We start from the raw sequence: 15,558 nt of genomic DNA on the forward strand, positions 1-15,558 counted from the left end.
CACCGGATCCCATCAGAACTCCGAAGTTAAGCTTGCTTGGGAGAGCAGTACTAGGATCGGTGACCCCCTGGGAAGTCCTCGTGTTGCACCCTTTTCGTGTTTTTCTATTTTTGATTACTTGTTGATAGACGATTTTCGGCTCAAATCATCTGAATCTCGATCGGACCAGATAAGACATGTGAAATGAAAGTAGCTCGGGCACTGCCGGATTTGGACAAAATTGTAGGCTAATTTGATTGTAAACGGGCAAACGGACGAGACTCATTATACGCAATGAGCTGACGAGATTTTAGCCGAATTCCTTCTCTAAGACCCTCTAATTTGCGATTTAACGCTTCTGTTAAGCTACTCGTTCATCATGAAAAATCCGCTTAGGAAAGTTCGAAATTCGATTCTCGTTCCATTTTAATCAGTATCCCAGGCATAATAATAGCCTTACATTCGTTATTTGCCTTCTTCTTATTTTTTTCTATTTTCTGGGGAACATTAATCGATATTTGTTGTCGTGAGCCGGTTCTGTGCCGAAGGGTATGACGCAGATTACTCCGGAGACGGTTAACTCATTAAAAACAATTATTTCGACTGTTTTTATTCCATAATTTAACGTAACCGGTCGCGACACGAGGTCTTCCCTAGGGAGGTCACCCATCCTACCTCTGCCATCGCGCAGAACGCTTAACTTCATGGTTATGATTGGGCGAGAGCAGTGCCGCGTGTTGTCCATCGCCGCCCGCTCCACACGTACTCGAGGGATATAAGAATAAACATCCCACTCAATGTCGGGTGCGATCATACCAGGCACTAATGCACCGGATCCCATCAGAACTACGAAGTAAGCGTGCTTGGGCTGAGAGCAGTACTAGGATGGGTGACCCCCTGGGAAGTCCTCGTGTTGCAACCATTTTCGTGTTTTTCTATTTTTGATTACTTGTTGACAGACGATTTTCGGCTCAAATCATCTGAATTCGATCGGAGACCAGATAAGACATGTGAAATGAAAGTAGCTCGGGCACTGCCGGATTTGGACAAAATTGTAGGCTAATTTGATTGTAAACGGGCAAACGGACGAGACTCATTACTTACGCAATGAGCTGACGAGATTTTAGCCGAATTCCTTCTCTAAGACCCTCTAATTTGCGATTTAAACGCTTCTGTTAAGCTTTCGTTTCCATCATGAAATCCGCTTAGGAAGTTCGAAATTCGATTCCGGTTCCATTTTATCGTATCCCAGGCATAATAATAGCTTTACATTCGTTATTTCCTTCTTCTTATTTTTTTTCTATTTTCTGGGAACATTATCGATTTTGTTGTCGTGAGCCGGTTCTGTGCGGAAGGGTATGACGCAGATTACTCCGGAGACGGTTAACTCATTAAAAACAATTATTTCGACTGTTTATCCATAATTTACGTAAACGGTCGCGACACGAGGTCTTCCCAGGGAGGTCACCCATCCTAGCTCTGCCATCGCGCAGAACGCTTAACTTCATGGTTATGATTGGGCGAGAGCAGTGCCGCGTGTTGTCCATCGCCGCCCGCTCCACACGTACTCGAGGGATATAAGAATAAACATCCCACTCAATGTCGGGTGCGATCATACCAGCACTAATGCACCGGATCCCATCAGAACTACGAAGTTAAGCTTGCTTGGGTGAGAGCAGTACTAGGATGGGTGACCCCCTGGGAAGTCCTCGTGTTGCACCCTTTTCGTGTTTTTCTATTTTTGATTACTTGTTGATAGACGATTTTCGGCTCAAATCATCTGAATCTCGATCGGGACCAGATAAGACATGTGAAATGAAAGTAGCTCGGGCACTGCCGGATTTGGACAAAATTGTAGGCTAATTTGATTGTAAACGGGCAAACGGACGAGACTCATTATTACGCAATGAGCTGACGAGATTTTAGCCGAATTCCTTCTCTAAGACCCTCTAATTTGCGATTTAACGCTTCTGTTAAGCTTTCGTTTCATCATGAAATCCGCTTAGGAAGTTCGAAATTCGATTCCGGTTCCATTTTATCGTATCCCAGGCATAATAATAGCTTTACATTCGTTATTTTCTTCTTCTTATTTTTTTCTATTTTCTGGGAACATTTATCGATATTTGTTGTCGTGAGCCGGTTCTGTGCGGAAGGGTATGACGCAGATTACTCCGGAGACGGTTAACTCATTAAAAACAATTATTTCGACTGTTTTATCCATAATTTACGTAAACGGTCGCGACACGAGGTCTTCCCAGGGAGGTCACCCATCCTACCTCTGCCATCGCGCAGAACGCTTAACTTCATGGTTATGATTGGGCGAGAGCAGTGCCGCGTGTTGTCCATCGCCGCCCGCTCCACACGTACTCGAGGGATATAAGAATAAACATCCCACTCAATGTCGGGTGCGATCATACCGGCACTAATGCACCGGATCCCATCAGAACTACGAAGTTAAGCTTGCTTGGGTGAGAGCAGTACTAGGATCGGTGACCCCCTGGGAAGTCCTCGTGTTGCACCCTTTTCGTGTTTTTTCTATTTTTGATTACTTGTTGATAGACGATTTTCGGCCTAAATCATTTGAATCTCGATCGGGACCAGATAAAACATGTGAAATGAAAGTAGCTCGGGCACTGCCGGATTTGGACAAAATTGTAGGCTAATTTGATTGTAAACGGGCAAACGGACGAGACTCATTATTACGCAATGAGCTGACGAGATTTTAGCCGAATTTCTTCTCTAAGACCCTCTAATTTGCGATTTAACGCTTCTGTTAAGCTTTCGTTTCATCATGAAATCCGCTTAGGAAGTTCGAAATTCGATTCCGGTTCCATTTTATCGTATCCCAGGCATAATAATAGCTTTACATTCGTTATTTCTTCTTCTTATTTTTTTCTATTTTCTGGGAACATTTATCGATATTTGTTGTCGTGAGCCGGTTCTGTGCGAAGGGTATGACGCAGATTACTCCGGAGACGGTTAACTCATTAAAAACAATTATTTCGACTGTTTTATCCATAATTTACGTAAACGGTCGCGACAGGAGGTCTTCCCAGGGAGGTCACCCATCCTACCTCTGCCATCGCGCCAGAACGCTTAACTTCATGGTTATGATTGGGCGAGAGCAGTGCCGCGTGTTGTCCATCGCCGCCCGCTCCACACGTACTCGAGGGATATAAGAATAAACATCCCACTCAATGTCGGGTGCGATCATACCAGCACTAATGCACCGGATCCCATCAGAACTACGAAGTTAAGCGTGCTTGGGCGAGAGCAGTACTAGGATGGATGACCCCCTATGAAGTCCTCGTGTTGCACCCCTTTTCGTGTTTTTCTATTTTTGATTACTTGTTGACAGACGATTTTCGGCTCAAATCATCTGAATTTCGATCGAGACCAGATAAGACATGTGAAATGAAATTAGCTCGGGCACTGCCGGATTTGGACAAAATTGTAGGCTAATTTGATTGTAAACGGGCAAACGGACGAGACTCATTACTACGCAATGAGCTGACGAGATTTTAGCCGAATTCCTTCTCTTAGACCCTCTAATTTGCGATTAAACGCTTCTGTTAAGCTTTCGTTTCCTCGAGAAATCCGCTTAGGAAGTTCGAAATTCGATTCCGGTTCCATTTTATCGTATCCCAGGCATAATAATAGCTTTACATTCGTTATTTCCTTCTTCTTATTTTTTTTTCTATTTTCTGGGAACATTATCGATTTTGTTGTCGTGAGCCGGTTCTGTGCGGAAGGGTATGACGCAGATTACTCCGGAGACGGTTAACTCATTAAAAACAATTATTTCGACTGTTTTATTCATAATTTACGTAAACGGTCGCGACACGAGGTCTTCCTAGGGAGGTCACCCATCCTAGCCTCTGCCATCGCGCCAGAACGCTTAACTTCATGGTTATGATTGGGCGAGAGCAGTGCCGCGTGTTGTCCATCGCCGCCCGCTCCACACGTACTCGAGGGATATAAGAATAAACATCCCACTCAATGTCGGGTGCGATCATACCAGCACTAATGCACCGGATCCCATCAGAACTACGAAGTTAAGCTTGCTTGGGTGAGAGCAGTACTAGGATGGGTGACCCCCTGGGAAGTCCTCGTGTTGCACCCTTTTCGTGTTTTTCTATTTTTGATTACTTGTTGATAGACGATTTTCGGCTCAAATCATCTGAATCTCGATCGGGACCAGATAAAACATGTGAAATGAAAGTAGCTCGGGCACTGCCGGATTTGGACAAAATTGTAGGCTAATTTGATTGTAAACGGGCAAACGGACGAGACTCATTATTACGCAATGAGCTGACGAGATTTTAGCCGAATTTCTTCTCTAAGACCCTCTAATTTGCGATTAAACGCTTCTGTTAAGCTTTCGTTTCATCATGAAATCCGCTTAGGAAGTTCGAAATTCGATTCCGGTTCCATTTTATCGTATCCCAGGCATAATAATAGCTTTACATTCGTTATTTTCTTCTTCTTATTTTTTTCTATTTTCTGGGAACATTTATCGATATTTGTTGTCGTGAGCCGGTTCTGTGCCGAAGGGTATTACGCAGATTACTCCGGAGACGGTTAACTCATTAAAAACAATTATTTCGACTGTTTTATCCATAATTTACGTAAACGGTCGCGACACGAGGTCTTCCCAGGGAGGTCACCCATCCTACCTCTGCCATCGCGCAGAACGCTTAACTTCATGGTTATGATTGGGCGAGAGCAGTGCCGCGTGTTGTCCATCGCCGCCCGCTCCACACGTACTCGAGGGATATAAGAATAAACATCCCACTCAATTTCGGGTGCGATCATACCGGCACTAATGCACCGGATCCCATCAGAACTACGAAGGTAAGCTTGCTTGGGTGAGAGCAGTACTAGGATGGTGACCCCCTGGGAAGTCCTCGTGTTGCACCCTTTTCGTGTTTTTCTATTTTTGATTACTTGTTGATAGACGATTTTCGGCTCAAATCATCTGAATCTCGATCGGGACCAGATAAGACATGTGAAATGAAAGTAGCTCGGGCACTGCCGGATTTGGACAAAATTGTAGGCTAATTTGATTGTAAACGGCAAACGGACGAGACTCATTATTACGCAATGAGCTGACGAGATTTTAGCCGAATTCCTTCTCTAAGACCCTCTAATTTGCGATTTAACGCTTCTGTTAAGCTTTCGTTTCATCATGAAATCCGCTTAGGAAGTTCGAAATTCGATTCCGGTTCCATTTTATCGTATCCCAGGCATAATAATAGCTTTACATTCGTTATTTCCTTCTTCTTATTTTTTTTCTATTTTCTGGGAAACATTTATCGATTTTTGTTGTCCTGAGCCGGTTTCTGTGCGGAAGGGTATGACGCAGATTACTCCTGAGACGGTTAACTCATTAAAAAAAATTATTTTCGACTGTTTTATCCATAATTTACGTAAACGATCGCGACACGAGGTCTTCCCAGGGAGGTCACTCATCCTACCTCTGCCATCGCGCCAGAACGCTTAACTTCATGGTTATGATTGGGCGAGAAGCAGTGCCGCGTGTTGTCCATCGCCGCCCGCTCCACACGTACTCGAGGGATATAAGAATAAACATCCCACTCAATGTGGGTGCGATCATACTAGCACTAATGCACCGGATCCATCAGAACTCCGAAGTTAAGCGGCTTGGGCGAGAGCAGTACTAGGATGGGTGACCCCCTGAAAGTTTCTGTGTAGCAAACCCTTTTCGTGTTTTTCTATTTTTTGATTACTTGTTGACAGACGATTTTCGGCTCAAATCATCTGAATCTCGACCGGGGACCAGATAAGACATGTGAAAATGAAAGTAGGCTCGGGCACTGCCGAATTTGGACAAAAGTGTAGGCTAATTTATTGTAAACGGGCAAACGGACGAGACTCACTACTAAGAATGAGCTGACGAGATTTTAGCCGAATTCCTTCTCTAAGACCCTCTAATTGCGATTTACCGCTTCTGTTAAGCTTTCGGTTTCCTGCGAGAAACTTCCATTTAGGAAGTCCAAAATTCGATTTCATGTTCCTATTTATCGTATCTCAAGCATATAATAGCTTTACATTCGCTATTTCCTTTCTTTCTTATTTTTTTTTCTATTTTCAGGGAACAATTATCGATTTTTGTTGTCGTGAGCCGGTTCTGTGCGGAAGGGTATGACGCAGATTACTCCGGAGACGGTTAACTCAATAAAAACAATTATTTCGACTGAAATCAACGTATCTCGGGCACTGCCGTATTTGGACAAAATTGTAGGCTAATTTGATTGTAAACGGGCAAACAACGAGATGTTACTACGCAATGAGCTGTGAGATTTTAGCCGAATTCCTTCTCTAAGACCCTCTAATTTGCGATTTCCGCTTCTGTTAAGCTTCGTTTCCTCGAGAAATCCTTAGGAAGTTCGAAATTCGATTCCGTTCCATTTTATCGTATCCAGGCATAATAATAGCTTTACATTCGTTATTTCCTTCTTCTTATTTTTTTTCTATTTTCTGGGAACATTTATCGATTTTTGTTGTCGTGAGCCGTTCTGTGCGGAAGGGTATGACGCAGATTACTCCGGAGACGGTTAACTCATTAAAAACAATTATTTCGACTGTTTTATCCATAATTTACGTAAACGGTCGCGACACGAGGTCTTCCCAGGAGGTCACCCATCCTAGCTCTGCCATCGCGCCAGAACGCTTAACTTCATGGTTATGATTGGGCGAGAGCAGTGCCGCGTGTTGTCCATCGCCGCCGCTCCACACGTACTCGAGGGAATAATAAACATCCCACTCAATGTCGGGTGCGATCATACCAGCACTAATGCACCGGATCCCATCAGAACTCCGAAGTTAAGCGTGCTTGGGGAGAGCAGTACTAGGTGGGTGACCCTGGAAGTCCTCGTGTTGCACCCTTTTTCGTGTTTTTCTATTTTTGATTACTTGTTGACAGACGATTTTCGGCTCAAATCATCTGAATCTCGATCGGGACCAGATAAGACATGTGAAATGAAAGTAGCTCGGGCACTGCCGGATTTGGACAAAATTGTAGGCTAATTTGATTGTAAACGGGCAAACGGACGAGACTCATTACTACGCAATGAGCTGACGAGATTTTAGCCGAATTCCTTCTCTAAGACCCTCTAATTTGCGATTTACCGCTTCTGTTAAGCTTTCGTTTCCTCGAGAAATCCGCTTAGGAAGTTCGAAATTCGATTCCGGTTCCATTTTATCGTATCCCAGGCATAATAATAGCTTTACATTCGTTATTTCCTTCTTCTTATTTTTTTCTATTTTCTGGGAACATTTATCGATTTTTGTTGTCGTGAGCCGGTTCTGTGCGGAAGGGTATGACGCAGATTACTCCGGAGACGGTTAACTCATTAAAAACAATTATTTCGACTGTTTTATCCATAATTTACGTAAACGTCGCGACACGAGGTCTTCCCAGGGAGGTCACCCATCCTAGCTCTGCCATCGCGCCAGAACGCTTAACTTCATGGTTATGATTGGGCGAGAGCAGTGCCGCGTGTTGTCCATCGCCGCCCGCTCCACACGTACTCGAGGGATATAAGAATAAACATCCCACTCAATGTCGGGTGCGATCATACCAGCACTAATGCACCGGATCCCATCAGAACGAAGTTAAGCGTGCTTGGGCGAGAGCAGTACTAGGATGGGTGACCCCTGGGAAGTCCTCGTGTTGCACCCTTTTCGTGTTTTTCTATTTTTGATTACTTGTTGACAGACGATTTTCGGCTCAAATCATCTGAATCTCGATCGGGACCAGATAAGACATGTGAAATGAAAGTAGCTCGGGCACTGCCGGATTTGGACAAAATTGTAGGCTAATTTGATTGTAAACGGGCAAACGGACGAGACTCATTACTACGCAATGAGCTGACGAGATTTTAGCCGAATTCCTTCTCTAAGACCCTCTAATTTGCGATTTACCGCTTCTGTTAGGCTTTGTTTCCTCGAGAAATCCGCTCTAGGAAGTTCGAAATTCGATTCGGTTCCATTTTATCGTATCCAAGGCAATATATAGCTTAACATTCGCTTATTTCCTTCTTCTTATTTTTTTTTTTATTTTCTGGGAACATCTTATCGATATTTTGTTGTCGTGAGCCGGTTCTGTGCGGTAAGGGTATGACGCAGATTACTACGGAGACGGTTACTCATGAAAACAATTTATTTCGATCTGTTTTATCCATAATTACGTAAACGGTTGCGACACGAGGTCCTTCCAGGGAGGTCACCCATCCTACCTCTGCCATCGCGCCAGAACGCGTAACTCTCATGGTGATGATTGGGCGAGAGCAGTGCCGCGTGGTTGTCCCATCGCCGCCCGCTCCAACGTACTCGAGGGATATAAGAATAAAACATCCCACTCAATTTCCGGTGCGATCATACCAGCACTAATGCACCGGATCCCATCAGAACTCCGAAGTTAAGCGTGCTTGGGCGAGAGCAGTACTAGGATGGGTGACCCCTGGGAAGTCCTCGTGTTGCACCCTTTTCGTGTTTTTCTATTTTTGATTACTTGTTGACAGACGATTTTCGGCTCAAATCATCTGAATCTCGATCGGGACCAGATAAGACATGTGAAATGAAAGTAGCTCGGGCACTGCCGGATTTGGACAAAATTGTAGGCTAATTTGATTGTAAACGGGCAAACGGACGAGACTCATTACTACGCAATGAGCTGACGAGATTTTAGCCGAATTCCTTCTCTAAGACCCTCTAATTTGCGATTTACCGCTTCTGTTAAGCTTTCGTTTCCTCGAGAAATCCGCTTAGGAAGTTCGAAATTCGATTCCGGTTCCATTTTATCGTATCCCAGGCATAATAATAGCTTTACATTCGTTATTTCCTTCTTCTTATTTTTTTTCTATTTTCTGGGAACATTTATCGATTTTTGTTGTCGTGAGCCGGTTCTGTGCGGAAGGGTATGACGCAGATTACTCCGGAGACGGTTAACTCATTAAAAACAATTATTTCGACTTTTATCCATAATTTACGTAAACGGTCGCGACACGAGGTCTTCCCAGGGAGGTCACCCATCCTAGCTCTGCCATCGCGCCAGAACGCTTAACTTCATGGTTATGATTGGGCGAGAGCAGTGCCGCGTGTTGTCCATCGCCGCCCGCTCCACACGTACTCGAGGGATATAAGAATAAACATCCCACTCAATGTCGGGTGCGATCATACCAGCACTAATGCACCGGATCCCATCAGAACTCCGAAGTTAAGCGTGCTTGGGCGAGAGCAGTACTAGGATGGGTGACCCCTGGGAAGTCCTCGTGTTGCACCCTTTTCGTGTTTTTCTATTTTGATTACTTGTTGACAGACGATTTTCGGCTCAAATCATCTGAATCTCGATCGGGACCAGATAAGACATGTGAAATGAAAGTAGCTCGGGCACTGCCGGATTTGGACAAAATTGTAGGCTAATTTGATTGTAAACGGGCAAACGGACGAGACTCATTACTACGCAATGAGCTGACGAGATTTTAGCCGAATTCCTTCTCTAAGACCCTCTAATTTGCGATTTACCGCTTCTGTTAAGCTTTCGTTTCCTCGAGAAATCCGCTTAGGAAGTTCGAAATTCGATTCGGTTCCATTTTATCGTATCCCATAATAATAGCTTTACATTCGTTATTTCCTTCTTCTTTTTTTTTTCTATTTTCTGGGAACATTTATCGATTTTTGTTGTCGTGAGCCGGTTCTGTGCGGAAGGGTATGACGCAGATTACTCCGGAGACGGTTAACTCATTAAAAACAATTATTTCGACTGTTTTATCCATAATTTACGTAAACGGTCGCGACACGAGGTCTTCCCAGGGAGGTCACCCATCCTAGCTCTGCCATCGCGCCAGAACGCTTAACTTCATGGTTATGATTGGGCGAGAGCAGTGCCGCGTGTTGTCCATCGCCGCCCGCTCCACACGTACTCGAGGGATATAAGAATAAACATCCCACTCAATGTCGGGTGCGATCATACCAGCACTAATGCACCGGATCCCATCAGAACTCCGAAGTTAAGCGTGCTTGGGCGAGAGCAGTACTAGGATGGGTGACCCCTGGGAAGTCCTCGTGTTGCACCCTTTTCGTGTTTTTCTATTTTTGATTACTTGTTGACAGACGATTTTCGGCTCAAATCATCTGAATCTCGATCGGGACCAGATAAGACATGTGAAATGAAAGTAGCTCGGGCACTGCCGGATTTGGACAAAATTGTAGGCTAATTTGATTGTAAACGGGCAAACGGACGAGACTCATTACTACGCAATGAGCTGACGAGATTTTAGCCGAATTCCTTCTCTAAGACCCTCTAATTTGCGATTTACCGCTTCTGTTAAGCTTTCGTTTCCTCGAGAAATCCGCTTAGGAAGTTCGAAATTCGATTCCGGTTCCATTTTATCGTATCCCAGGCATAATAATAGCTTTACATTTTTTTCTTCTTCTTATTTTTTTTCTATTTTCTGGGAACATTTATCGATTTTTGTTGTCGTGAGCCGGTTCTGTGCGGAAGGGTATGACGCAGATTACTCCGGAGACGGTTAACTCATTAAAAACAATTATTTCGACTGTTTTATCCATAATTTACGTAAACGGTCGCGACACGAGGTCTTCCCAGGGAGGTCACCCATCCTAGCTCTGCCATCGCGCCAGAACGCTTAACTTCATGGTTATGATTGGGCGAGAGCAGTGCCGCGTGTTGTCCATCGCCGCCCGCTCCACACGTACTCGAGGGATATAAGAATAAACATCCCACTCAATGTCGGGTGCGATCATACCAGCACTAATGCACCGGATCCCATCAGAACTCCGAAGTTAAGCGTGCTTGGGCGAGAGCAGTACTAGGATGGGTGACCCCTGGGAAGTCCTCGTGTTGCCCCTTTTCGTGTTTTTCTATTTTTGATTACTTGTTGACAGACGATTTTCGGCTCAAATCATCTGAATCTCGATCGGGACCAGATAAGACATGTGAAATGAAAGTAGCTCGGGCACTGCCGGATTTGGACAAAATTGTAGGCTAATTTGATTGTAAACGGGCAAACGGACGAGACTCATTACTACGCAATGAGCTGACGAGATTTTAGCCGAATTCCTTCTCTAAGACCCTCTAATTTGCGATTTACCGCTTCTGTTAAGCTTTCGTTTCCTCGAGAAATCCGCTTAGGAAGTTCGAAATTCGATTCGGTTCCATTTTATCGTATCCCAGGCATAATAATAGCTTTACATTCGTTATTTCCTTCTTCTTTTTTTTTTCTATTTTCTGGGAACATTTATCGATTTTTGTTGTCGTGAGCCGGTTCTGTGCGGAAGGGTATGACGCAGATTACTCCGGAGACGGTTAACTCATTAAAAACAATTATTTCGACTATTTTATCCATAATTTACGTAAACGGTCGCGACACGAGGTCTTCCCAGGGAGGTCACCCATCCTAGCTCTGCCATCGCGCCAGAACGCTTAACTTCATGGTTATGATTGGGCGAGAGCAGTGCCGCGTGTTGTCCATCGCCGCCCGCTCCACACGTACTCCAGGGATATAAGAATAAACATCCCACTCAATGTCGGGTGCGATCATACCAGCACTAATGCACCGGATCCCATCAGAACTCCGAAGTTAAGCGTGCTTGGGCGAGAGCAGTACTAGGATGGGTGACCCCTGGGAAGTCCTCGTGTTGCACCCTTTTCGTGTTTTTCTATTTTGATTACTTGTTGACAGACGATTTTCGGCTCAAAATCTGAATCTCGATCGGGACCAGATAAGACATGTGAAATGAAAGTAGCTCGGGCACTGCCGGATTTGGACAAAATTGTAGGCTAATTTGATTGTAAACGGGCAAACGGACGAGACTCATTACTACGCAATGAGCTGACGAGATTTTAGCCGAATTCCTTCTCTAAGACCCTCTAATTTGCGATTTACGCTTCTGTTAAGCTTTCGTTTCCTCGAGAAATCCGCTTAGGAAGTTCGAAATTCGATTCCGGTTCCATTTTATCGTATCCCAGGCATAATAATAGCTTTACATTCGTTATTTCCTTCTTCTTTTTTTTTTCTATTTTCTGGGAACATTTATCGATTTTTGTTGTCGTGAGCCGGTTCTGTGCGGAAGGGTATACGCAGATTACTCCGGAGACGGTTAACTCATTAAAAACAATTATTTCGACTGTTTTATCCATAATTTACGTAAACGGTCGCGACACGAGATCTTCCCAGGGAGGTCACCCATCCTAGCTCTGCCATCGCGCCAGAACGCTTAACTTCATGGTTATGATTGGGCGAGAGCAGTGCCGCGTGTTGTCCATCGCCGCCCGCTCCACACGTACTCGAGGGATATAAGAATAAACATCCCACTCAATGTCGGGTGCGATCATACCAGCACTAATGCACCGGATCCCATCAGAACTCCGAAGTTAAGCGTGCTTGGGCGAGAGCAGTACTAGGATGGGTGACCCCTGGGAAGTCCTCGTGTTGCACCCTTTTCGTGTTTTTCTATTTTTGATTACTTGTTGACAGACGATTTTCGGCTCAAATCATCTGAATCTCGATCGGGACCAGATAAGACATGTGAAATGAAAGTAGCTCGGGCACTGCCGGATTTGGACAAAATTGTAGGCTAATTTGATTGTAAACGGGCAAACGGACGAGACTCATTACTACGCAATGAGCTGACGAGATTTTAGCCGAATTCCTTCTCTAAGACCCTCTAATTTGCGATTTACGCTTCTGTTAAGCTTTCGTTTCCTCGAGAAATCCGCTTAGGAAGTTCGAAATTCGATTCCGGTTCCATTTTATCGTATCCCAGGCATAATAATAGCTTTACATTCGTTATTTCCTTCTTCTTATTTTTTTTCTATTTTCTGGGAACATTTATCGATTTTTGTTGTCGTGAGCCGGTTCTGTGCGGAAGGGTATGACGCAGATTACTCCGGAGACGGTTAACTCATTAAAAACAATTATTTCGACTGTTTTATCCATAATTTACGTAAACGGTCGCGACACGAGGTCTTCCCAGGGAGGTCACCCATCCTAGCTCTGCCATCGCGCCAGAACGCTTAACTTCATGGTTATGATTGGGCGAGAGCAGTGCCGCGTGTTGTCCATCGCCGCCCGCTCCACACGTACTCGAGGGATATAAGAATAAACATCCCACTCAATGTCGGGTGCGATCATACCAGCACTAATGCACCGGATCCCATCAGAACTCCGAAGTTAAGCGTGCTTGGGCGAGAGCAGTACTAGGATGGGTGACCCCTGGGAAGTCCTCGTGTTGCACCCTTTTCGTGTTTTTCTATTTTGATTACTTGTTGACAGACGATTTTCGGCTCAAAATCTGAATCTCGATCGGGACCAGATAAGACATGTGAAATGAAAGTAGCTCGGGCACTGCCGGATTTGGACAAAATTGTAGGCTAATTTGATTGTAAACGGGCAAACGGACGAGACTCATTACTACGCAATGAGCTGACGAGATTTTAGCCGAATTCCTTCTCTAAGACCCTCTAATTTGCGATTTACCGCTTCTGTTAAGCTTTCGTTTCCTCGAGAAATCCGCTTAGGAAGTTCGAAATTCGATTCCGGTTCCATTTTATCGTATCCCAATATATAATAGCTTTACATTCGTTATTTCCTTCTTCTTATTTTTTTTCTATTTTCTGGGAACATTTATCGATTTTTGTTGTCGTGAGCCGGTTCTGTGCGGAAGGGTATGACGCAGATTACTCCGGAGACGGTTAATCATTAAAAACAATTATTTCGACTGTTTTATCCATAATTTACGTAAACGGTCGCGACACGAGGTCTTCCCAGGGAGGTCACCCATCCTACTCTGCCATCGCGCCAGAACGCTTAACTTCATGGTTATGATTGGGCGAGAGCAGTGCCGCGTGTTGTCCATCGCCGCCCGCTCCACACGTACTCGAGGGATATAAGAATAAACATCCCACTCAATGTCGGGTGCGATCATACCAGCACTAATGCACCGGATCCCATCAGAACTCCGAAGTTAAGCGTGCTTGGGCGAGAGCAGTACTAGGATGGGTGACCCCTGGGAAGTCCTCGTGTTGCACCCTTTTCGTGTTTTTCTATTTTTGATTACTTGTTGACAGACGATTTTCGGCTCAAATCATCTGAATCTCGATCGGACCAGATAAGACATGTGAAATGAAAGTAGCTCGGGCACTGCCGGATTTGGACAAAATTGTAGGCTAATTTGATTGTAAACGGGCAAACGGACGAGACTCATTACTACGCAATGAGCTGACGAGATTTTAGCCGAATTCCTTCTCTAAGACCCTCTAATTTGCGATTTACCGCTTCTGTTAAGCTTTCGTTTCCTCGAGAAATCCGCTTAGGAAGTTCGAAATTCGATTCCGGTTCCATTTTATCGTATCCCAGGCATAATAATAGCTTTACATTCGTTATTTCCTTCTTCTTATTTTTTTTCTATTTTCTGGGAACATTTATCGATTTTTGTTGTCGTGAGCCGGTTCTGTGCGGAAGGGTATGACGCAGATTACTCCGGAGACGGTTAACTCATTAAAAACAATTATTTCGACTGTTTTATCCATAATTTACGTAAACGGTCGCGACACGAGGTCTTCCCAGGGAGGTCACCCATCCTAGCTCTGCCATCGCGCCAGAACGCTTAACTTCATGGTTATGATTGGGCGAGAGCAGTGCCGCGTGTTGTCCATCGCCGCCCGCTCCACACGTACTCGAGGGATATAAGAATAAACATCCCACTCAATGTCGGGTGCGATCATACCAGCACTAATGCACCGGATCCCATCAGAACTCCGAAGTTAAGCGTGCTTGGGCGAGAGCAGTACTAGGATGGGTGATCCCCTGGGAAGTCCTCGTGTTGCACCCTTTTCGTGTTTTCTATTTTTGATTATTTGTTGACAGATGATTTTCGGCTCAAATCATCTGAATCTCGATCGGGACCAGATAAGACATGTGAAATGAAAGTAGCTCGGGCACTGCCGGATTTGGACAAAATTGTAGGCTAATTTGATTGTAAACGGGCAAACGGACGAGACTCATTACTACGCAATGAGCTGACGAGATTTTAGCCGAATTCCTTCTCTAAGACCCTCTAATTTGCGATTTACCGCTTCTGTTAAGCTTTCGTTTCCTCGAGAAATCCGCTTAGGAAGTTCGAAATTCGATTCCGGTTCCATTTTATCGTATCCAGGCATAATAATAGCTTTACATTCGTTATTTCTTCTTTTTTTTTTTCTATTTTCTGGGAACATTTATCGATTTTTGTTGTCGTGAGCCGGTTCTGTGCGGAAGGGTATGACGCAGATTACTCCGGAGACGGTTAACTCATTAAAAACAATTATTTCGACTGTTTTATCCATAATTTACGTAAACGGTCGCGACACGAGGTCTTCCCAGGGAGGTCACCCATCCTAGCTCTGCCATCGCGCCAGAACGCTTAACTTCATGGTTATGATTGGGCGAGAGCAGTGCCGCGTGTTGTCCATCGCCGCCCGCTCCACACGTACTCGAGGGATATAAGAATAAACATCCCACTCAATGTCGGGTGCGATCATACCAGCACTAA

General features: G+C 44.6%; 16 non-coding genes and 2 pseudogenes across 16 annotated transcripts; all 18 read left to right on the forward strand.

Moving 5' to 3' along the window:
• Window positions 1-781: 781 nt before the first annotated feature.
• On the forward strand, window positions 782-901 carry LOC142511733 (5S ribosomal RNA; annotated as a pseudogene).
• A 682-nt stretch (window positions 902-1,583) lies between these two features.
• Window positions 1,584-1,702, forward strand: LOC142516215 (5S ribosomal RNA). The gene has a single exon (XR_012812021.1). It is a non-coding gene; the product is annotated as a 5S ribosomal RNA (ribosomal RNA).
• Window positions 1,703-2,382: 680 nt separating this feature from the next.
• LOC142508396 (5S ribosomal RNA) lies at window positions 2,383-2,501 on the forward strand. Its single transcript, XR_012806610.1, has one exon. It is a non-coding gene; the product is annotated as a 5S ribosomal RNA (ribosomal RNA).
• Window positions 2,502-3,181: 680 nt separating this feature from the next.
• LOC142515921 (5S ribosomal RNA) lies at window positions 3,182-3,300 on the forward strand. The gene has a single exon (XR_012811742.1). It is a non-coding gene; the product is annotated as a 5S ribosomal RNA (ribosomal RNA).
• A 683-nt stretch (window positions 3,301-3,983) lies between these two features.
• On the forward strand, window positions 3,984-4,102 carry LOC142516216 (5S ribosomal RNA). The gene has a single exon (XR_012812022.1). It is a non-coding gene; the product is annotated as a 5S ribosomal RNA (ribosomal RNA).
• A 680-nt stretch (window positions 4,103-4,782) lies between these two features.
• LOC142509739 (5S ribosomal RNA) lies at window positions 4,783-4,900 on the forward strand. Its single transcript, XR_012807896.1, has one exon. It is a non-coding gene; the product is annotated as a 5S ribosomal RNA (ribosomal RNA).
• A 684-nt stretch (window positions 4,901-5,584) lies between these two features.
• On the forward strand, window positions 5,585-5,700 carry LOC142512687 (5S ribosomal RNA; annotated as a pseudogene).
• A 1,074-nt stretch (window positions 5,701-6,774) lies between these two features.
• Window positions 6,775-6,888, forward strand: LOC142510404 (5S ribosomal RNA). Its single transcript, XR_012808516.1, has one exon. It is a non-coding gene; the product is annotated as a 5S ribosomal RNA (ribosomal RNA).
• A 681-nt stretch (window positions 6,889-7,569) lies between these two features.
• On the forward strand, window positions 7,570-7,684 carry LOC142508907 (5S ribosomal RNA). The gene has a single exon (XR_012807104.1). It is a non-coding gene; the product is annotated as a 5S ribosomal RNA (ribosomal RNA).
• A 687-nt stretch (window positions 7,685-8,371) lies between these two features.
• On the forward strand, window positions 8,372-8,489 carry LOC142513955 (5S ribosomal RNA). Its single transcript, XR_012809874.1, has one exon. It is a non-coding gene; the product is annotated as a 5S ribosomal RNA (ribosomal RNA).
• A 680-nt stretch (window positions 8,490-9,169) lies between these two features.
• LOC142511967 (5S ribosomal RNA) lies at window positions 9,170-9,287 on the forward strand. Its single transcript, XR_012808793.1, has one exon. It is a non-coding gene; the product is annotated as a 5S ribosomal RNA (ribosomal RNA).
• Window positions 9,288-9,962: 675 nt separating this feature from the next.
• On the forward strand, window positions 9,963-10,080 carry LOC142511980 (5S ribosomal RNA). Its single transcript, XR_012808795.1, has one exon. It is a non-coding gene; the product is annotated as a 5S ribosomal RNA (ribosomal RNA).
• A 678-nt stretch (window positions 10,081-10,758) lies between these two features.
• On the forward strand, window positions 10,759-10,876 carry LOC142514575 (5S ribosomal RNA). The gene has a single exon (XR_012810463.1). It is a non-coding gene; the product is annotated as a 5S ribosomal RNA (ribosomal RNA).
• A 679-nt stretch (window positions 10,877-11,555) lies between these two features.
• Window positions 11,556-11,673, forward strand: LOC142511991 (5S ribosomal RNA). Its single transcript, XR_012808796.1, has one exon. It is a non-coding gene; the product is annotated as a 5S ribosomal RNA (ribosomal RNA).
• Window positions 11,674-12,349: 676 nt separating this feature from the next.
• On the forward strand, window positions 12,350-12,467 carry LOC142512002 (5S ribosomal RNA). The gene has a single exon (XR_012808797.1). It is a non-coding gene; the product is annotated as a 5S ribosomal RNA (ribosomal RNA).
• A 681-nt stretch (window positions 12,468-13,148) lies between these two features.
• LOC142512014 (5S ribosomal RNA) lies at window positions 13,149-13,266 on the forward strand. The gene has a single exon (XR_012808798.1). It is a non-coding gene; the product is annotated as a 5S ribosomal RNA (ribosomal RNA).
• Window positions 13,267-13,941: 675 nt separating this feature from the next.
• LOC142512026 (5S ribosomal RNA) lies at window positions 13,942-14,059 on the forward strand. The gene has a single exon (XR_012808799.1). It is a non-coding gene; the product is annotated as a 5S ribosomal RNA (ribosomal RNA).
• Window positions 14,060-14,740: 681 nt separating this feature from the next.
• Window positions 14,741-14,859, forward strand: LOC142508821 (5S ribosomal RNA). The gene has a single exon (XR_012807024.1). It is a non-coding gene; the product is annotated as a 5S ribosomal RNA (ribosomal RNA).
• The last annotated feature ends 699 nt before the right edge of the window (window positions 14,860-15,558 follow it).

Source organism: Primulina tabacum, chromosome 10 (assembly GCF_025594145.1).
Source record: "Primulina tabacum isolate GXHZ01 chromosome 10, ASM2559414v2, whole genome shotgun sequence".
Classification (NCBI taxonomy): domain Eukaryota; kingdom Viridiplantae; phylum Streptophyta; class Magnoliopsida; order Lamiales; family Gesneriaceae; genus Primulina; species Primulina tabacum.